Source organism: Pleurodeles waltl, chromosome 4_2 (assembly GCF_031143425.1).
Source record: "Pleurodeles waltl isolate 20211129_DDA chromosome 4_2, aPleWal1.hap1.20221129, whole genome shotgun sequence".
NCBI classification, from domain to species: Eukaryota; Metazoa; Chordata; class Amphibia; order Caudata; family Salamandridae; genus Pleurodeles; species Pleurodeles waltl.
Genome location: NC_090443.1, coordinates 837,280,368 through 837,296,941, shown reverse-complemented (window position 1 = coordinate 837,296,941; position 16,574 = coordinate 837,280,368). Strand labels below are relative to the sequence as shown.

Sequence of the window (16,574 nt, the reverse complement as noted above, 5' to 3'; positions counted from 1 at the left end):
TGAGTCTCCTGATCTATTCCCTCTCCAGCTAAGCATGCCTCCGGGGTCCAAGGAGACCAGAGGTCCTCCATCTGGGATACTGCTGGCTGGTTCACTTTTGCACAGATGAACACTCTGACCCATCACTGGGGCTACTCCAGCACCCATACTGACTCCACCACCACGATCCATGCCTGCTTCTGGGGTGTCAACATCCATGCTGACTCCATTGACTCAAGAAGACAAGATGTCCATTGTGCCTTCTGACTTTGAGACAATGCCATTATGCTCTTGTCCGAGGCTGCTCTTGGTTTCTGCCCAGCCCCGGCCTTCCGCTTCAGACCCTCCTCAGCAAACATTTCTTGTTTGGATCAGATTCTGATCATGACTTCTCAGTGTTGCTCAAGGTTTCTGGGTAAGTTACTTCGACCTGTGGAGTCCTCTTTGGAACAGGAACTCAATGACACACTGCCCAAGGAGTCTCTGCTGGCAGTGCCACTGGCTCAGGTGCCCATCTCAGTGCTTGTTTTGGGCTTTTTGCCAGCCCGTCCACCAACTTCTGTTCTAACACGAACACCAATTCCATTCCCTGCACTAGTTACTATTGTGGCACCTATTCTAGCCTACCCAGAATTTCCAGCACAGGGTGCTGACTCAGCATAGTTCCTTCATATCATGATGGTGTTTTTCAGAAATGCAGTTATCCCTTCTGGCGCGCACCCTGTAGGACTGAGACACGGTGAGGAGTACTGCAAGTGGGTTCCCCCTCGATACCATCCAATCCCACATGCCTTCCAAGAATAGCCAGTGACCCCTCCACTGGCAGTCATACTGACTTTAGCACTGGTGCTTCCAACGCCAGTTCCTGCGCAGCAAGAGCCTACAAAGATTAAAGCAGTCCCCATGAGGTCTAGGAGGAAGACTCAGAGGCTGGACGAAGAAGGTATTGGAAGGAAACTCAACCTGTCCCATGCCACACCAGCAATAGCAGCAGACCCTAGACAATATTTTCGGCTTGGATTCAAACCACATTAATATGCCCAAGATGGTAACACATGGTGATGATAAAAGCAGTGAGGCAGCCAATTTGCTTCATTCTGCCTCATCATACTTGGCTAACTACTCGGTTTGCAGAATTACAGTGGGCTCGACACGTCCCCTGGAGATAGAGATGGGAGTGCCCAGCTCCTGGAGGATCCTGCTTTCCTCTCTGCACACGTCACTGGAATGTTTGGTTGTGTAGGCCTCATCATGCACTAAACAGAATCCAGACGTTTTCCCTTCTAACCCCGGCCCCTGATCTACCTCTGTAAAAAAAAAAAAAAAAAAAAATGTTCTCCAGACATTTTGATTTTTGATTTTTGTTTTTGGATCATTAGAGAAGTAATTTAGCTTTGATAGACATTGCTGATCCAGGCAGATTTATTTTCTGGATTACATTTTTAAAACTGGCGGATGTGTTGCAGTGATGATGTAATATTTCTGGAACCATGAGACCTATATACTTAATTTTGGTGTCAAAACATAGGTTTTGGAGGTCAGGTAGTCTTATAGAGGCAGAAAATAACCTTCTGCCGTTTTCCAAAATGGTGGCTATAATAGAGGAAGAAGATACATATATAGAAATGAAGGTTTTGCAAGTACAAGTAAGCTGTGTGGGTAGAGGCTTTAGAAATTTTGTAGGTTTAAGCAACCCATCAACATCTTCCCAACCAAATTCACACAGATCCTTCTCTACATACTCATGATCCGAAACATTAACACATCTTCTGATCAAGTAGAAAGCTCTTTAATGTGTTCACGCACAGAATATGACATCAGTGGAAGGTCACTTAGTGGGTCTGATCTCTTTAACTCACTGTATCTAGGATCATCAAATGTGTGACGATCAGAACTTGTTTTCCACACACATGCACACAGTATTTTACTACTTCTCTAAAGTCACATTCTTCTTCGGTCTCAGCAAATCCTTTTAGAAACTTCACAGGTTCTGCAGTTAAAGCTCCAAGTTTTGTTCCAATTTTGCTCATAGTGTCATCACCTGTAAGAATATGTGCCTTGGTAAGAACACTCAGTATCTCTGGGTCAAGTTTCTTATACAGAACATAAAGTGGCCTGGCGGTGTCCTCGCCGGACAAGATAAGTCGGGCGTCTGACAGGGGAGGAGGTGGGGGGTGTTGTGTGTGAGTGTGTGTTGTCTGCGTGTGTGTCTGAATGTGTGTGTGCATGTGTGAATACGACTGTGAGTGTTGTGGTGTATGCATGGTCATATGCGTGTGAGTGAGTGCGTGTATGAATATTGAAGTGAGTGCATGTTTGCATGTCAGTGTGTACGCATGTTTGGATGTATGTGTGTATGTGTGCCTGAATGCGTGTGAGTATGTGTGAGTGAATGCATGTCTGGTTGAGTGCGAGTGAATGCGTGTATGGATGATTGATAGTGAATGGGTGTATGGAAGTGTCAGTGAAGGGGTTAATGCGTGGTGCCTGTGGGTGTGTGTACGTGTATGCGGGGAGGGGAGTGGAGGGTGCTATGACAGTAGGGAGGTGGGGTGCTATGTGTGTAGGGGGGGTGGGGAGGTCAGGTGCTTGCTGGGGGTGTGGGGGAGCTGTCTACCGGTGACAGGGAAGGATTTCCCTGTCACTGGTAGCCCTACCGCCATGGTTTTCATGGCGGTGCTACCACCGCAGAAACCATGGCAGTAGGCTGGCTCATAATGCCACCGCCTTCCTGCTGTGGACCACCGGGTCATAGATGTACATCTCCGCCCTGGCGGTTCATACCGCCATGGTGGTCTGAGAGGAGATGTGGCGGGTTGGCAGCGACCAATCCGCCACACTCATAATGTGGCGGTAAACACCGCCAGCCTGTTGCCAGTGATACTGCCACATTAACCCTGGTGGTCAAAAGACTGCCAGGGTCAAAATGAGGGCCTAAGTATCTTTTCTCGCATGTTCCATACCTCTGCCAATCTTACCTGGGCAGCTTTAGCACCACAACCAGGGTCCAGGAGTGGATGGAGACCTCTTATGGGTTCAAGTCTTTCTCAGGATGGATCCAGGTGCAGGTTCAAGATGGTGGGCAAAATGACTCTCGCCTCTCAGCGAGACATCTGGATTAGGGGCGGCAACCCTTCTGAGTAACTCCTATGCTAGTTAAAAGCTGAACAGAATAAAACAGAGCATTATAAGTAGGTCAAAGGAGAATAGGCAAAAAGGGCAAGAAGACTGCAAGCTAAAAGCTAAGCTATCTCCGGTGCCCAGGCAGGAAACTAAATTGGACCCACAACAGCCTGTTATGTGCCTGTGGCTCTGAACAGAAGGCCAGCTAAACTAGCCCTTGAAGTCACTTCTGAAGGGCAAAGTGTAGGTGAATATGTAGGGCTCCACAGCAGGGCTGCCTTCTGAAGGTTCAAGGCAGCTCCAGACAGCAAAGCAGTCCTTCCAGGTACAGCAGCAGTCTGATAGAGTGCACAGCAGACCACAGCAGCAGGCAGTCATTCCTCAGGTCCAGTAGTGAACTGAAGAGTGGATCGGAGAGCCCTATTGTTTTACCCTGGAGCCCTTCTAGAAGTTGAGAGACGTTTCCTGAAGGTTCTGTGAAGTTCCAGGGGTTTATTGCCTCGCCAGCCCTGGTTTCTAGCTGGCTGCACTGCCAAAACAGGGCTGTTAGGCCTATTGTGTGGTAGCAGAGCCCAGCCTTTTCAGGTAGCATTGGGGCTGTGCTTAACTCCATCCCCCATCAAGTCAGCTAATGGCCAATTGAGGCTTTGCTAATCACACTATTGTGTGAGTGTCTGGGGTAAATTCACAAAGTCTCAATTGTCAGTTACACCCAGTCATGTGACCTAAGGCAGGCTACAGGCACATGGGGCTAATGGCAGGAAAATGCCAAGTTTCTAAAAGTGACATTTTCAAACTTGTAATGAAAAATCTGACTTTACCATTAAAGAGTGTTTATTATTACAAGATCATAGATACCAAACATGATATATTTACCACCTCTGGTTTAGGAATTGCAACTTTTTAACTCTATGAAGGAATCCCCAATGTTATCCTAAGGGAGGGGTAGGCCTTGCAGTAGTGAAAAATGAATTTGGGAATCTTTCACTACTAAATAGTACATGCCCTACCTTTTAAGTACACAGTACTCTGCCCTATGGGCTACCTAGGGCCTATCTTAGGGGGTGTATTATATGTAATAAAAGGGGAGTTTAAGGCTTGGCAAGGGCTTTTAAATTCCAAATTGACATGGCAGTGGCAGACTGCCTTCAGGCTACAATGGCTGGCCTAGAACATGTTTTAATGTGCTACATAAATGGGTGGCACAATAAGTGCTGCAGGCCCGCTGGAAGCATTTATTTATAGACCCCGGTATATGGTATAACACTGTAAAAGAGACTTACATGTAGATGAAATATGATAATCAGACATATGCCAATCAAACCATGTTTTAGGGAGAGAGCACAAGTGCCTTAGTACTGGTTGGCAGTGGTAAAGTGCACAGGGTCCTACAAGCAGAAATCCAGCAAAAAGTAGGAGGAGGAAAGGCAAAGCATTTGGGGGTGACTCTTTAGAGAGAGCCATTTCCAACAGATGGTGACTAGGAACATTGACTTGAGGGAGACAAGCTGCAAAGGAGTAACTGTGAAGCAACTCGAAGGGAGTACAGATCAGGAACGTGAGGACCAAATTAAGGTTCCACTGTGGCATGACAAATAGCGAGGGAGGAAACAGATTTTGTAATCCCTTTAAAAAATGCATAACAGCTGGAGACCTAAATAATGAAGGCTGATCAGGCAACCTCACAAAAGACGAAAAAGAAGATGGATATCCTCTAAGAGTGCCCAATACAAAGCCTTCCTAGGCAAGTGCTACAGCAAATAAGAAAACGTCAGATATCTTTACCTGGAGGGGGTCTGCCTGGTGAGTGCCGCACCAAGCTACAAATTTGTCCCAATGACAGGCATGTACACATTTTGTTGAGGGACGCCTGCCTACCAAGATGACAGCAACCACTTTCGGAGGATCGTCGAAAATGTTTAACTCTTGCAGCTCACTCTCCAAGCATAAATGTGGAGATTGCAAAGGCCTGGATTCAGAACCCGTCCCTGCTGCTGTGACAGCATATCCTCCTGGAGGAACAGCCTGATCAGACGACAGATGCTCAAAACCAGGAGTTCTGGATACCATACCCTCTGTGCTCAATCCAGAGCTAGTAGGATCACTTGAGCCCAGTTGATTCTGACCTTTTTGAGAACTAAGGGAGGAGTAATATCAGCAGAAAAACATACAGCAGTCACGCGTTTTAATCAAAGCGTAATGCATTTTCGAGCAAGCAATGCCTCACAAACTCAGGTGTGCAGAAGTGCTGACATTGCACGTTCTCACTGGTGGCAAAGAGATCAAGCCAAGGCAGTCTCACATCATGAAAGAGAACTTGTGACACCTCCGAATGCAACTACCACTTGTGATCTGCTAGACATCGATGACTGAGTTCCTCTACCTTCGTGGTCAAAAGGAAGTTTATTCCCAGGGGTCAGAGCTTTCATGCACTGAACCCGTTACCTCACCCTGCATGTTGCAGTACCACATGGCTGTGGTGTTGTCCTGTGTAAGCACCTCTACCAGCCTCCCCCAAATGGATGGTAGAAAGGCTTTCAAGCCAAGTAGATGGCCCTTAGCTCCAAAAATTGGTATGTGGTTGGGACTCCACAGTGCACAATAGACTTCTCATGGTTGCCCCAACTCTGATCTTGGTCAGAGAGGTCCCTTTGATGTTGGGCCCATGGAGGCTTCAGATCCCACTGTAGAGTCTGCAAATGCCACCTGCCATGTTGCACTAGGAGGATGCAAGAGGCCATCAGTCCCAGCAGCTTCAGAGTCAACCTCACTGAAATCCGGGACAGAGGCTGAAAGATCAGGATCATGGCCCGAGTATCCTGGGCTCCCTTTTCCTGGGGAAAAGGCATGAAACCGAACCATGTCTAGAATGGCTGCATTGAAGGGGTGTGTCTGAGGAGTTAGGTGTGACTTCACACATTAGTAGTAAACCCCAAAGATGACCTGAGGCTCGTCCAAGACTGGAGGTGGTTGGCAACTGCCTGGAGTGAGCCTGCTTTAAGCAGCCAGTGACTGAGGTAGAGTAAGACTAGCACCCCTGACCTTTGAAGGTATTTTGTCACCACTAGCATCACTTTCATGAACACCCGACGGGCGCTGGTGAGACTACAGGAAAGCACAGCAAACTGTGAATGCTCCTATCCAAATCACACGTATCGCTGATGGGTCGGCAGGATGGCTATATGAAAAAAAAAGCATCCTGCAAGTCCAACGCCACAATCCAGTCTCCAAGGTCGAGGGCAGACAAGACCTGGGCCAAAGTAAGCATCTTAAATGTGTCCTTCTGGAGGAAGGCACTGAGAGAGTGCAGGTCAAGATGATGACAAAGGCCTCTGTTCTTCTTGGGCACAAGAAAATAGCAGGAATAACCACCACTTCGGCCTTCTGGCACTGGCACTCTGTCAGCAGCATCTTTAGCAACAAGGTCTTGCAATTCCTGCCACAAAATGGTGAGATGGACTACCATCAGTCCATGTGGCGAGGGCAGGGATGAGAGGAAGAGTAAGGCATTTAACGTACAAATGATCCGCATGACCAACCTGTCTGATGTTGTAGCCTACCAACATGGGAAGAATCTTTGGATCCTTGTTCCCACTAAGTGGTTGTGCATCCCTAAGGACACACTAAATGATTTTGGCAGGTGGGGGTATAGACAGGTAGTGGGACTCCGCGGCCCATTGACCTTGGCTGTGGAAACTGTGGCAGACGCAGCGAAGTTCATCTGTTACGGACTGGACATGCCATGCTGGGCAGAGCGGTTTCATTAACATTGGCCCTGAGAACGTCTGGCTTTTCAGGGGATGTCCAAGTTTCCTTGATGGAAATGCGCTTTGATGGCACTTGTCTCGTCGGAGACAAGGCAGATTCGTCACTGAGCGCTTCAATGACTCTCGGGCTATGGCCAGGTTCTTGGGCCTTGAGGTGGCCCCCATCCCCACCAGTCTGCCTTTTGCCCCTTTCGTGGCTATAGAACTGGCCGTCAACCACGTCCATTCCTGGCCAGCCACAGTGCTGCGCATGCTGCCCAGTTGCTGCATGGCCGAGGGAACAGGATCCACAGACCTAATGGATCAGGTGGCCAGCGGTCTGGACAGTTTGCCACCCGTTGCCCCCTGCAGCAGCCTCTAAACCTTCCTAGTCTGACTCTCCCCACCATGGGCCAGTAGACAGCAAGATTTGCTACCACCTGCTCCACTGGCAATTCATCGTGTCAGACAGATGGGTTTTGCAAATAGTCTGAAGAGTCTACTCCCTCCCCTTTCAGACTACCCCTCCATCCATGGCACCATCCTATGATCAGATGATGGAGGATCACTTGTCCCTTCTCCACAAGGAAGTTATGGCTCTCTTGGCCAAGAGAGCCTTAGAGAGGGTTCCCCTCTGGTTCCCGTTCCAGAAGTAGGTTGTGGTTGGTATTCCTGCTACCAACCAAAAAGGACAAGGGCCTCTGGTCCCTCAATCTCTTCCTCACGGAGAAGTTCAAGTTGCTCAATTGGGCTCAGGTCCTATCTGCCTAGGACCCAGGAGACTGGATGGTAGTGTTGGACTTGCAGGACGCTTATTTTCATATTCCCGTCTTGCGTTCCCACAGATGTTAAGGCGAGCTCGCCCCAGGCTGTCATCTCCAAGACTAAGGCAGACTTCCTGCATTTGCTGGGGTTCACTATAAAATGTGCCAAAGTCACACCTGAATCCCTCTCAGGTGCTCCCTTTCATCAGAGCTGTTCTGGACACAGTGCAGTTTTTGGCTTATCCTCCCGAGCGGCGAGTCCAGAATATTCAGGCTATGATACCGATATTTTAGTCTCTATCCTGGATTTTAGTGAGAATGACTGCGAGGCCTTCTGCATCCTGCTGGTGACACATGTCACCTGGACTTTCTTTGCAAGGAGATTACGGCTCTCTTGGCCAAGGGAGCCACAGAGAGGGTCACTGTGCCAGAATTAGGTTGTGGTTGTTATTCCCCCTACTTTCTGGTGCCCAAAAGAACAAGGGCCTGTGCCCAATCTTAGACCTCTGATCCCTCAATCTCTTCCTCAAAAAGTAGAAGTTCAAAATGCTCACTCTGGCTGAGGTCCTGTCTGCCTTGAACGCATGTTAGCGTTGAACTTGCAGGATGCATATTTCCATATTCTCGTCCTGCCTGCACACAGACGTTACTTGCGGTTCACAGTGGCCCACGAGCATTTTCATTTTACTGTGATCCCCTTTGGCCTTACCAGCGTCCCTCGGGTGTCCGCCGAAGTGATGGCAGTAGTTGCAGTTCATCTGCACAGGTTAGGGGTTTCAGTCGTCCCCTACCTCGGCGACTGGCTTTTGAAGGCGGGCTCACTACAGGCTGTCGTCTTCCACTTCCAGACTATAGCGAGGCTCCTGCATTCACTGGGGTTTACTATATATGTGTGACACCTGACCCCATCGCAGACGCTCCCTTTCATCGGAACTGTTCTGGACACAGTACAGTTTCTGGCCTATCCTCCCAAACGGCAAGTCCATGATATTCAGGCTATGGTACTGATGTTTCAGCCTTTTTTATGGAGAATAACTCTGAGGCTGCTGGGCCTTATGGCCTCCTGCATCCTGCTGGTGACACATGCCAGATGGCAAATGCAGGCTCTGCAATGGGACCTGAAGTTCCAGTGGGCGCAGCATCAGGGGAATCTCTCAGACAAGGTCCAAATCTCAGAGGGATCTGCGAAAGATCTGCAGTGGTGGTTAGCAAACTGCAATTGGGTCAGAGACAGACCCTTCGTCCTTCCCCAACCAGATCTAACAGTAGCAAAAGATGCGTCCCTCCTGGGATGGGGCGGCCACCTGGGAAACATCCGGTCTCCATCACAATTTGGACTCCATATCAGCCTGCTGGAGCTCTATGCGATGTGGCTAGCATTGAAAGCATTTCTTCCCTCTATCAAGGGAAAGATGGTGCAGGTGTTTATGGGCAACACCATGTGGTACTGCAGCAAGCAGGGCAGGGTGGGGTCGTGGACCCTTTGTGAAGATGCTCTACTCCTTGGGACGTGACTGGAACAGTAGGGCATATCCTGGTACCTCAACATCTGTCGGGATCTCTGAACACCAGAGCAGACAAACTCAGCTGAAAATGTCTTGCATATCATGAGTGGCATCTCCATCCAGAGGTGGCACAAGGTCTCTTTCAGAAGTGGGGGAAGCATTGTTTAGATTTGTTTGCCTCTGCAGAGAATGCACAATGTCAGCAGTTTTGTGCATTGGAGTTTTTAAGGCAGCAATAGCTCGGAGACTCTTCGTCTCGAGTAGAACTCGGACCTCCTGTATGCCTTTCGGCCTATACCACTTCGGCCCAGAGTTCTCAAGAAGATCAAGAATGACCAGACCCAAGTAATCCTTGTGGCTCCGGACTGGACACAGTGAGTCTAGTACCCCTGCTGCTGAGCATGTCCATCGATCCTCCGATCAGACTGCACCTTCAGGAGGATTTCCTGTCCCAGCAGCAGGGGAGGGTTCTGCACCCAAACCTGTCCACTCTCCACCGTCTTGTGTTGAGATTAAGCGGTGACTGTTGACAGCTTTTGACCTACCTCTGGATATCATTAACCTAGTCTTGACAGCCGGGCGTCCCTCCACCAAAACTTTATATGCCTGTTGAAAGAAATTTATGGTATGGTTCACTGGAAAGTCTGTTGACTCCCTCTCTCTGAGGTTCTGTTGTTTATCCTTTTCCTGGCCCAGTAGGGTTCTGCTATGAGCACTCTTGAAGAATTTGTGTCTGCTATTTCTGCTTTTTTGAGGTTGCCTGATCAACCTTCTTTCTTTAAGTCCCTCTATTGTACATAGGTTCCTCAAAGGCCTTACACATCTCTTTCCTCCACCCCCATTTATTATGCGCCAGAAGGATCTGAATTTGTTTTTGACAATTCTGATGTGCACTGCTTTCAAGCCTCACTACAATGGTCCTCTCAAGCTTCTCACTTTGAGAACAGTGTTCCTTGTGGCCATTACATCTGACCGCAGGGTGAGTGAGCTGCAGGCATTGTCATCTAAGCCGCCCTACCTTTCAATGTATCCTGCCACAGTGGTGCTTTGCACTAGGGCCTCCTTTCTGCCAAAATTGGTTATGCCCTTTCATGCACACCAATCCATCCCCTTGGCTAATGTAGGATGTTGGCCAGGTATATGGTGTACACCTGTTGTTGAAGCACCCTGTATTGAGTCCAGGCAACCGTAAGGGATAATGTAAGTGGTTCCAGATAACCAGAGCTAAAGCTTATCCAGGAAGTTGTAAAACAATTGCAAATACCACATAGATCAATCAGTGATGTACACACAATAAAGAACCACACCAGTGTAAAATAATGTATTATTTATTAAAACACAGGCACTAAACTAATTTTGCTACATCTCCTGACCGGAGATATATATACACACAAGAATATACTTAAAAACAGGTAAGTAAAGAAATATTATAACACGGGCCTCTATGGGGGTGCCTAACCATATACTAAAAAAGTGGAATGTGAATGTCGCTACTAACCAAGACTACCACCCAAGGACCCTTAGTACAACGGAAGCACTAAAACACCAAAGGTAAGTAGCTAGGATTCCCCAGGCACCTGTGTGCAGAGTTGTAATCCAGAGTCAGTGTCCATAGGATAACATGGGGAAGACACAGTTGGAGTTTTCATGTTCTAGGAAAACCTGCTGGGACAAGTGAAGTTCAAGAGTGCCCGTCCCGTGGATACCCAGGAAAGCAGAATGCCTACATCAGGGAGCCCAGGTGCATAGGGGGTGAAGTTGTGTCGGAACCTCTTGATGAAGTTAATGGGGACCTCGGTTGTCCAGCTGCTGCCTTGGACCAGGTTGGTGGATCCTAGGCATGGATTCCGGAAGAAGAGGACTGAAGGAAAGAAGGGACAGAGTCCAGACCACCCGGAGATGCCCATGAGGTGCAGGAGGGCAATGCCCACCCTTTTTGGAGATGCTTTCCTGAGGGACGGTTGTTCTGGAAGTGCAGCTGTGGTGTCTAGGTGATGCAGGCAGATCTCAGAGGTCGTCCACGAGCTGCTCCACGCCGGTCGTCGGATTGCAGAGGGGTCAGTGGTGAGTAGGACCACCAACAAGCCTTGGCAAATGTAAGGACGCGTTGCACGAAGTGTTGCAGGATTTGGGGACCAGCAAGGTCCAAGGGACTCAACCTTTGTAGGTAAGTCGGGCCAGCCCTCAGCAATCAGGAGAGCAATGAGGAGAGCCAGCAGGAATCTTTGGACACCCTACAAGTACCCACTGGCAGCAGGCACAGGGAGTCACAGAGAGGCCTCAGCAGCACAATAAAGATGGATGCCCACGTCGCAGAGGTTGTAGGGAGGACATCGTTCTTGGAGCAGTGTGATGCTGGAGGCTGGGGCTTCTTAGAGCGAGGAGGTCTTGAGACTGAAGAGCCAACACACCTCGGCAACGGCAAACAGACGCGGTGCACAGGTGTTCTGACCAAGCAGCTTCAACTAGGGCCCACAGATTCTCAGTTGCAAAGAGACAGGTCAGACCTCTGGAGAACCACAGAACCACCACACGTGTTGTAGAGCCTTATAGAGTTTGTGGGACAGCAGGATCCACAAACCGGTCATCAACGTTGAGGTGCCTGCGGATGCAGGGGAGTGTCTCCTTCACTCCAAGGGAGATTCCTTCTTGTTGTCCTAAGTGCAGGTAGAGTCTTTGTGACTATGGAGGATGCATTGCCACGGAGGTTGCAGAGTCCTTGCAGTGCACGGGGACAACGTTGCGGTAGGAGCCCTCCTACTAGTTACAGTCTTGTCTTGGTTCCCGACAAACTCTAGCAGCGATTCCAGTGTCCCGGTTGCAGAAGTGTCTTGCAGAAGAGACTTGCAGACAAATCTAGGGTCCCACCATCAGAGGAGCCCTTAAGTAACCAAAGAAGGGTGATGGACAGCTTCTGCAGTGACCCACCTATCGGGGTGGGGTCAGAGACGCTAATCTGGTGGACTGACCAGTCAGATGCTCCCAGGGGACTCTGCTCATCGTAAATCCAAGATCACAGAATCAAGTGGCCACCTAGCAGATCTCTGGGTACCTCCCTAGGAGAGGAGCTGGACAGCAGGGTGGTCACTCTCCTGTCTTTCGTGTGGTTTCAAGGCAGAGCGGGAGCCGGGGTTTCTTGCACTGGAGTAAACCAGTTTATGCAAGGAGGGCACCAAATGTGCCCTTCAAAGCAGTCTGGTGGCGCTCAGGAGAAAGCCCACCCTAGCCCAAAGGCACCTATTTTTAAAGGGAGGTGGTAACATGTCTCCTACACAGCAAATTCTTTGTTCTGCCTGCCCCTGCCCAAGTTAAGCGCAGAAGCAGGAGGACAGAACAGTGTCTGGGGTCAGCAGTAGCACTGGTGTGCACGCAAACCCTGTAAGGCTGCACAGGCATATATGGGGGGATACAGTGTATAGTATCATGCAACTAACACTGGAATCAGAGTAGTTGCATGATTCCAACATGTTTGATACCAAGCATTACTAGGTTCGGTGAAGCCATTATGTAGTTAGACGTCCCATGATGACCAGTGTCCACTACATACCTTAGGATGGCTTCTCCACACTTACAAAGCCCCGAAAATGTCTGTGGTTTGCAGGGGTAATTTTCTCATTCAGGGCACCCTCACACTTAGAACAATGCACCCTACCCTTGGGCTGAAAGGCCTACCTTAGGGGTGACTTAAAACGTCTAGGGTCAAAGTGCAGTGACCATGGTTTAAGGTGAATCTTATATCTGGGGTGAAAGGTGCATGCACCATTTCCCACAGGCTTCAATAGCAGACTTGTAGTCACAGTTGGCATGGCCTCCCACAGGTGACATAATACATGCTGCACCCATGGTAGACCCCTGGTGTACCAATGCCATGGGTACCTAATTGCCATATACTAGCAACTTACAGGGGTATACTAGTGTGGCAATTGCAGGGTGTACAAGTTGCTTACCAGCTAAATTTAGGGGAGAGAACACTGGCAATGGGGTCCTGATTAGCAGGATCCCGGAGCACTATAGTCAAAACACACTGACACCAGGCAAAAAGTTGTGATAACTATGTCAGAAAGATCCTACTTTCCTACACCTACTTTTTACGCACCCTCACATTCTTCTAAGGAATAGGCGAGACTCCCCCACCAGGACCCAGAAAGAGCTTTGGCGTTCTACATTAATTGAACAAAAGAGTTTCGGGTGGATGACCAGCTCTTTGTAGGTTATGTGGGTGTGAAGAAAGTTCGGGCAGTGCAGAAGCGGGCCATCTCCAAATGGGTCGGCCTCTGTAATAAGATCTGCTACGCGCTGGCCAAAAAGAAACACCCTTAGGGTTTGCATGCTCATTCTACCTGAGCTAAAGCTGCAACCACTGCGTTTGTACGCAGAATTCCAGTCCTTGGCATCTGTCAGGCAGCAGCTTGGTCATCTCTGCACACGTATACTAAACACTGCTGCCTGGACAGTCAGGTCTGTAAGGATAGACACTTTGCCTCTTTTGTCCTGCAGGACTTTCTAGTCCTGGATTCGCAGACCACCTCCGGGGATGTTATTGCTTGGGTATCTTTTCAGCTGTAAGGAATCTGCAACTAGAAGTCTCTATGAGATGAACAAGCATATTCCTTACTGACCCACCCATCCTCCCTGCTCCACTAACTGATTTCTAGGAATAGGGCGTCCCCTTTCAGGGCCTTAGTTTTGACACAACAGTAATCAGTTTTGTTATGGTTCTGCACTTTTTGTGTGGAAAGTTGTGAAAAGAAACTGATGCCAGAGTGTCAGGATGATGCCTATATAGGAACCGCAACATCATATCCTGTGCAGTGCTGATCGATGCCACCTAATGGTGCGCAAGGATACTGCTCACGAAAATCTTTCGGATCCAGCCTTACGCCTCGGGAGAATTCAAAGGTAAGGAATCTGCAACTAGATATTGTCTCTACCAGGTAAGGCGTTGTCAATGGGAAGTAACTTGGGGGTAGATGTATCAAATCTTTTTGCATTCGCAAACGGTGCAGATCACAAAATTCCACCTTTGCAAATGCAAAAATGCCTTCCACAATGTATGAAAGGCATCGCTAAAATAGTGATTCCCTTAAATTGCGACTCCATTTTGGGAATCGCAAATTGCGATTCCTTACATAGGTAATCGCAGATATAGAAAACATATGTGCGATTACCAGTGCACATGTATCATGCATTTCCTAAATGCGAATTTGGCAATTAGGAAATGCAATTACCATGAATTGAAGTTTGGTGGTAAGCATGTGCAATTTTTTGAAATGCATTAAAGGCATGTGTGCGCTTTACACGTCCACAAATATTTTTCTGGGGTGCATCAAAGGGGGCCTTGGGCCCCCAGGACCCTGGGATATGCATTACCTAATTTGCAAATTCCTAACAGGAATTTGCAAATTTGGAAATGCAAAACCATTCGCACCTATGGGCTAGGCCCATAGGGATGAATGGAGTCCCATTCCCTAATTGCGATTCGCTAATAACGATTGCTATTTTTAAGAAATCACTGTTACCGAATCGCAATTTTCATTCATCCCATTTTGCATTTCTCAAATATCGATTTCTTAAATTCTGTATTTAAGAAATGCAAACCGGGAGCTTGATACATCTAGCCCTTGTTCTTTAACGGTTTCAAAATATGATTATATTAGTCATCTGTAATTGGTGATGAAATTAGAGCTCAAATATTTCCTTCATTAAAAACTTTCAAATGAGTAAAACAAGAATTTAAACACTTAGCAGGATGATATACAACCTCCGAACATAAAAAAAAAAAACATGTGTCCAAGTGCTGCATTCCATTATTACACAGGGGACAAACATGCTTTTGGGTTGAAGCACCTCTCCGCACACCTACAACCGCAGCTATACACAATCTATCAGCTCTTGACTTAAACAAGGTTCTTCTAATATAATGGCTGGAACCCAATAACAAGTACAGTTCCTTCTTAAGTATTATTGCTATAGTTTCTATACCATTACAACTTTTCAGTTAGATACAGTGCAATTCATCAAGTTCAAAACTATTAATAGTGGGACCGTTCCCTTGTAGGCACCCTGCAGGAACAGATTATACTCATGCTCTAGATCAATCCAGAGTAGTGGAATAGATGGCTTGTCTAGTCACATGCATCCCTCTACCAGGTGCTTTGCATTCATTCAGTCGCATGGCAGCGCTCACTTGCATGTTATTTCCTTTTCTCCAGTCAGTGGCACTACCCTGGCCTCCTTGGCCAACACGAGGAACATGTTCAGCAAAATCCTCTTCCTGATGTCTTTGCTCTCTTTCTCATTTCTTGTGGTTCAGTGATCTGGAGGAATGGAAAGAGAGGAGGGGGAGCAGTTGGAGCACTGCCTTTAACTTTGCCCTTACGATGACTGATTTGATACTCCACTGTGTCCTAGGTATTATTCATACCATTATTCATTCCATGGACTTGGGATTCATGATTACATTTGTGGGCCTACTCCTTCCATTGCAAGAAGAGCAGCCACTGTATCCTGTCTCTTGTTTTTATTATTTTTTTTGCAAATTCCCTAATCTCTGTATAACAAAGGTACCATTTTCAGGAAAGGACTTCTTCCTATCCTGATTAATGAGTCCCACCCACTCTATTAAATACCCAGACATGGCTTTTTCCATCTGGTGAGGCATGACATGGACAGGAGTCCCTTTTCGGTGGAGACTTGTGTTCTGCTGTGTTTAAACTAAGAGGAAAAAAATGCCTAGAAATGCAGCACTCCCAGTTTGAGTAATGAATTTATTAAGGCACTATCCAGATATCAAATAAGATCACACAACAATATAAACACAAGCATTTAACTTGAATGCAGTAAAACATGTGTAAATGCTAAAATACTCACAGCAGTTAGACAAGGACTGGCATAAAAAGTGCAATACATCAACAATGAATATATGCAGTAAATATAGCTTTACTGCATATATTCATTGTTGCTGTATTATCCCCATGGTGATGCATTTTTATTCTTAATTATCTAGCTTGGCTTTGCATATAATTATCTAGCTTAGCCAAGCTAGATAATTAAGAATAAAAATGCATCACTATGGGGATTGAATCCAACATCATCCTTGCCAACATCAAGTTGAGGAACCCTGGATAGCTGAGACAAAAGAACATCCACAATGGGATATGATTTGGGCAATGCATCCACTACCAAAATGAGTTCCTTCTGCCTCAGTGCCAAGCTACCCCACTTTATATACCTTAAACAAACCCAAAAGGAGGGTTCTGGCAACCTCCCTTTCCTTTCTAGTAAGTTATGAAATTCAAGCGCTGTCTGTACTCGATCTGCGTCGAAAACACACAAAGGAACGGGCCCTGCCCCGGTGCGCAGTCCAGAGACAGAGAAGCAGTACTTTTCCGTAATGAAAACATTGAAAACATTTCCAAGCTGAGACTGTTTTATCTCGTCTACTGTCCACATCTCCC

At 47.5% G+C, this 16,574-nt stretch overlaps 1 protein-coding gene across 1 annotated transcript in view; it reads left to right on the top strand.

Annotated features, from left to right (window-relative positions):
• Positions 1–16,574, top strand: part of HOOK1 (hook microtubule tethering protein 1) — a 921,358-nt gene that overhangs the window by 862,340 nt on the left and 42,444 nt on the right. The gene's annotated exons all lie outside the window — the stretch shown is intronic.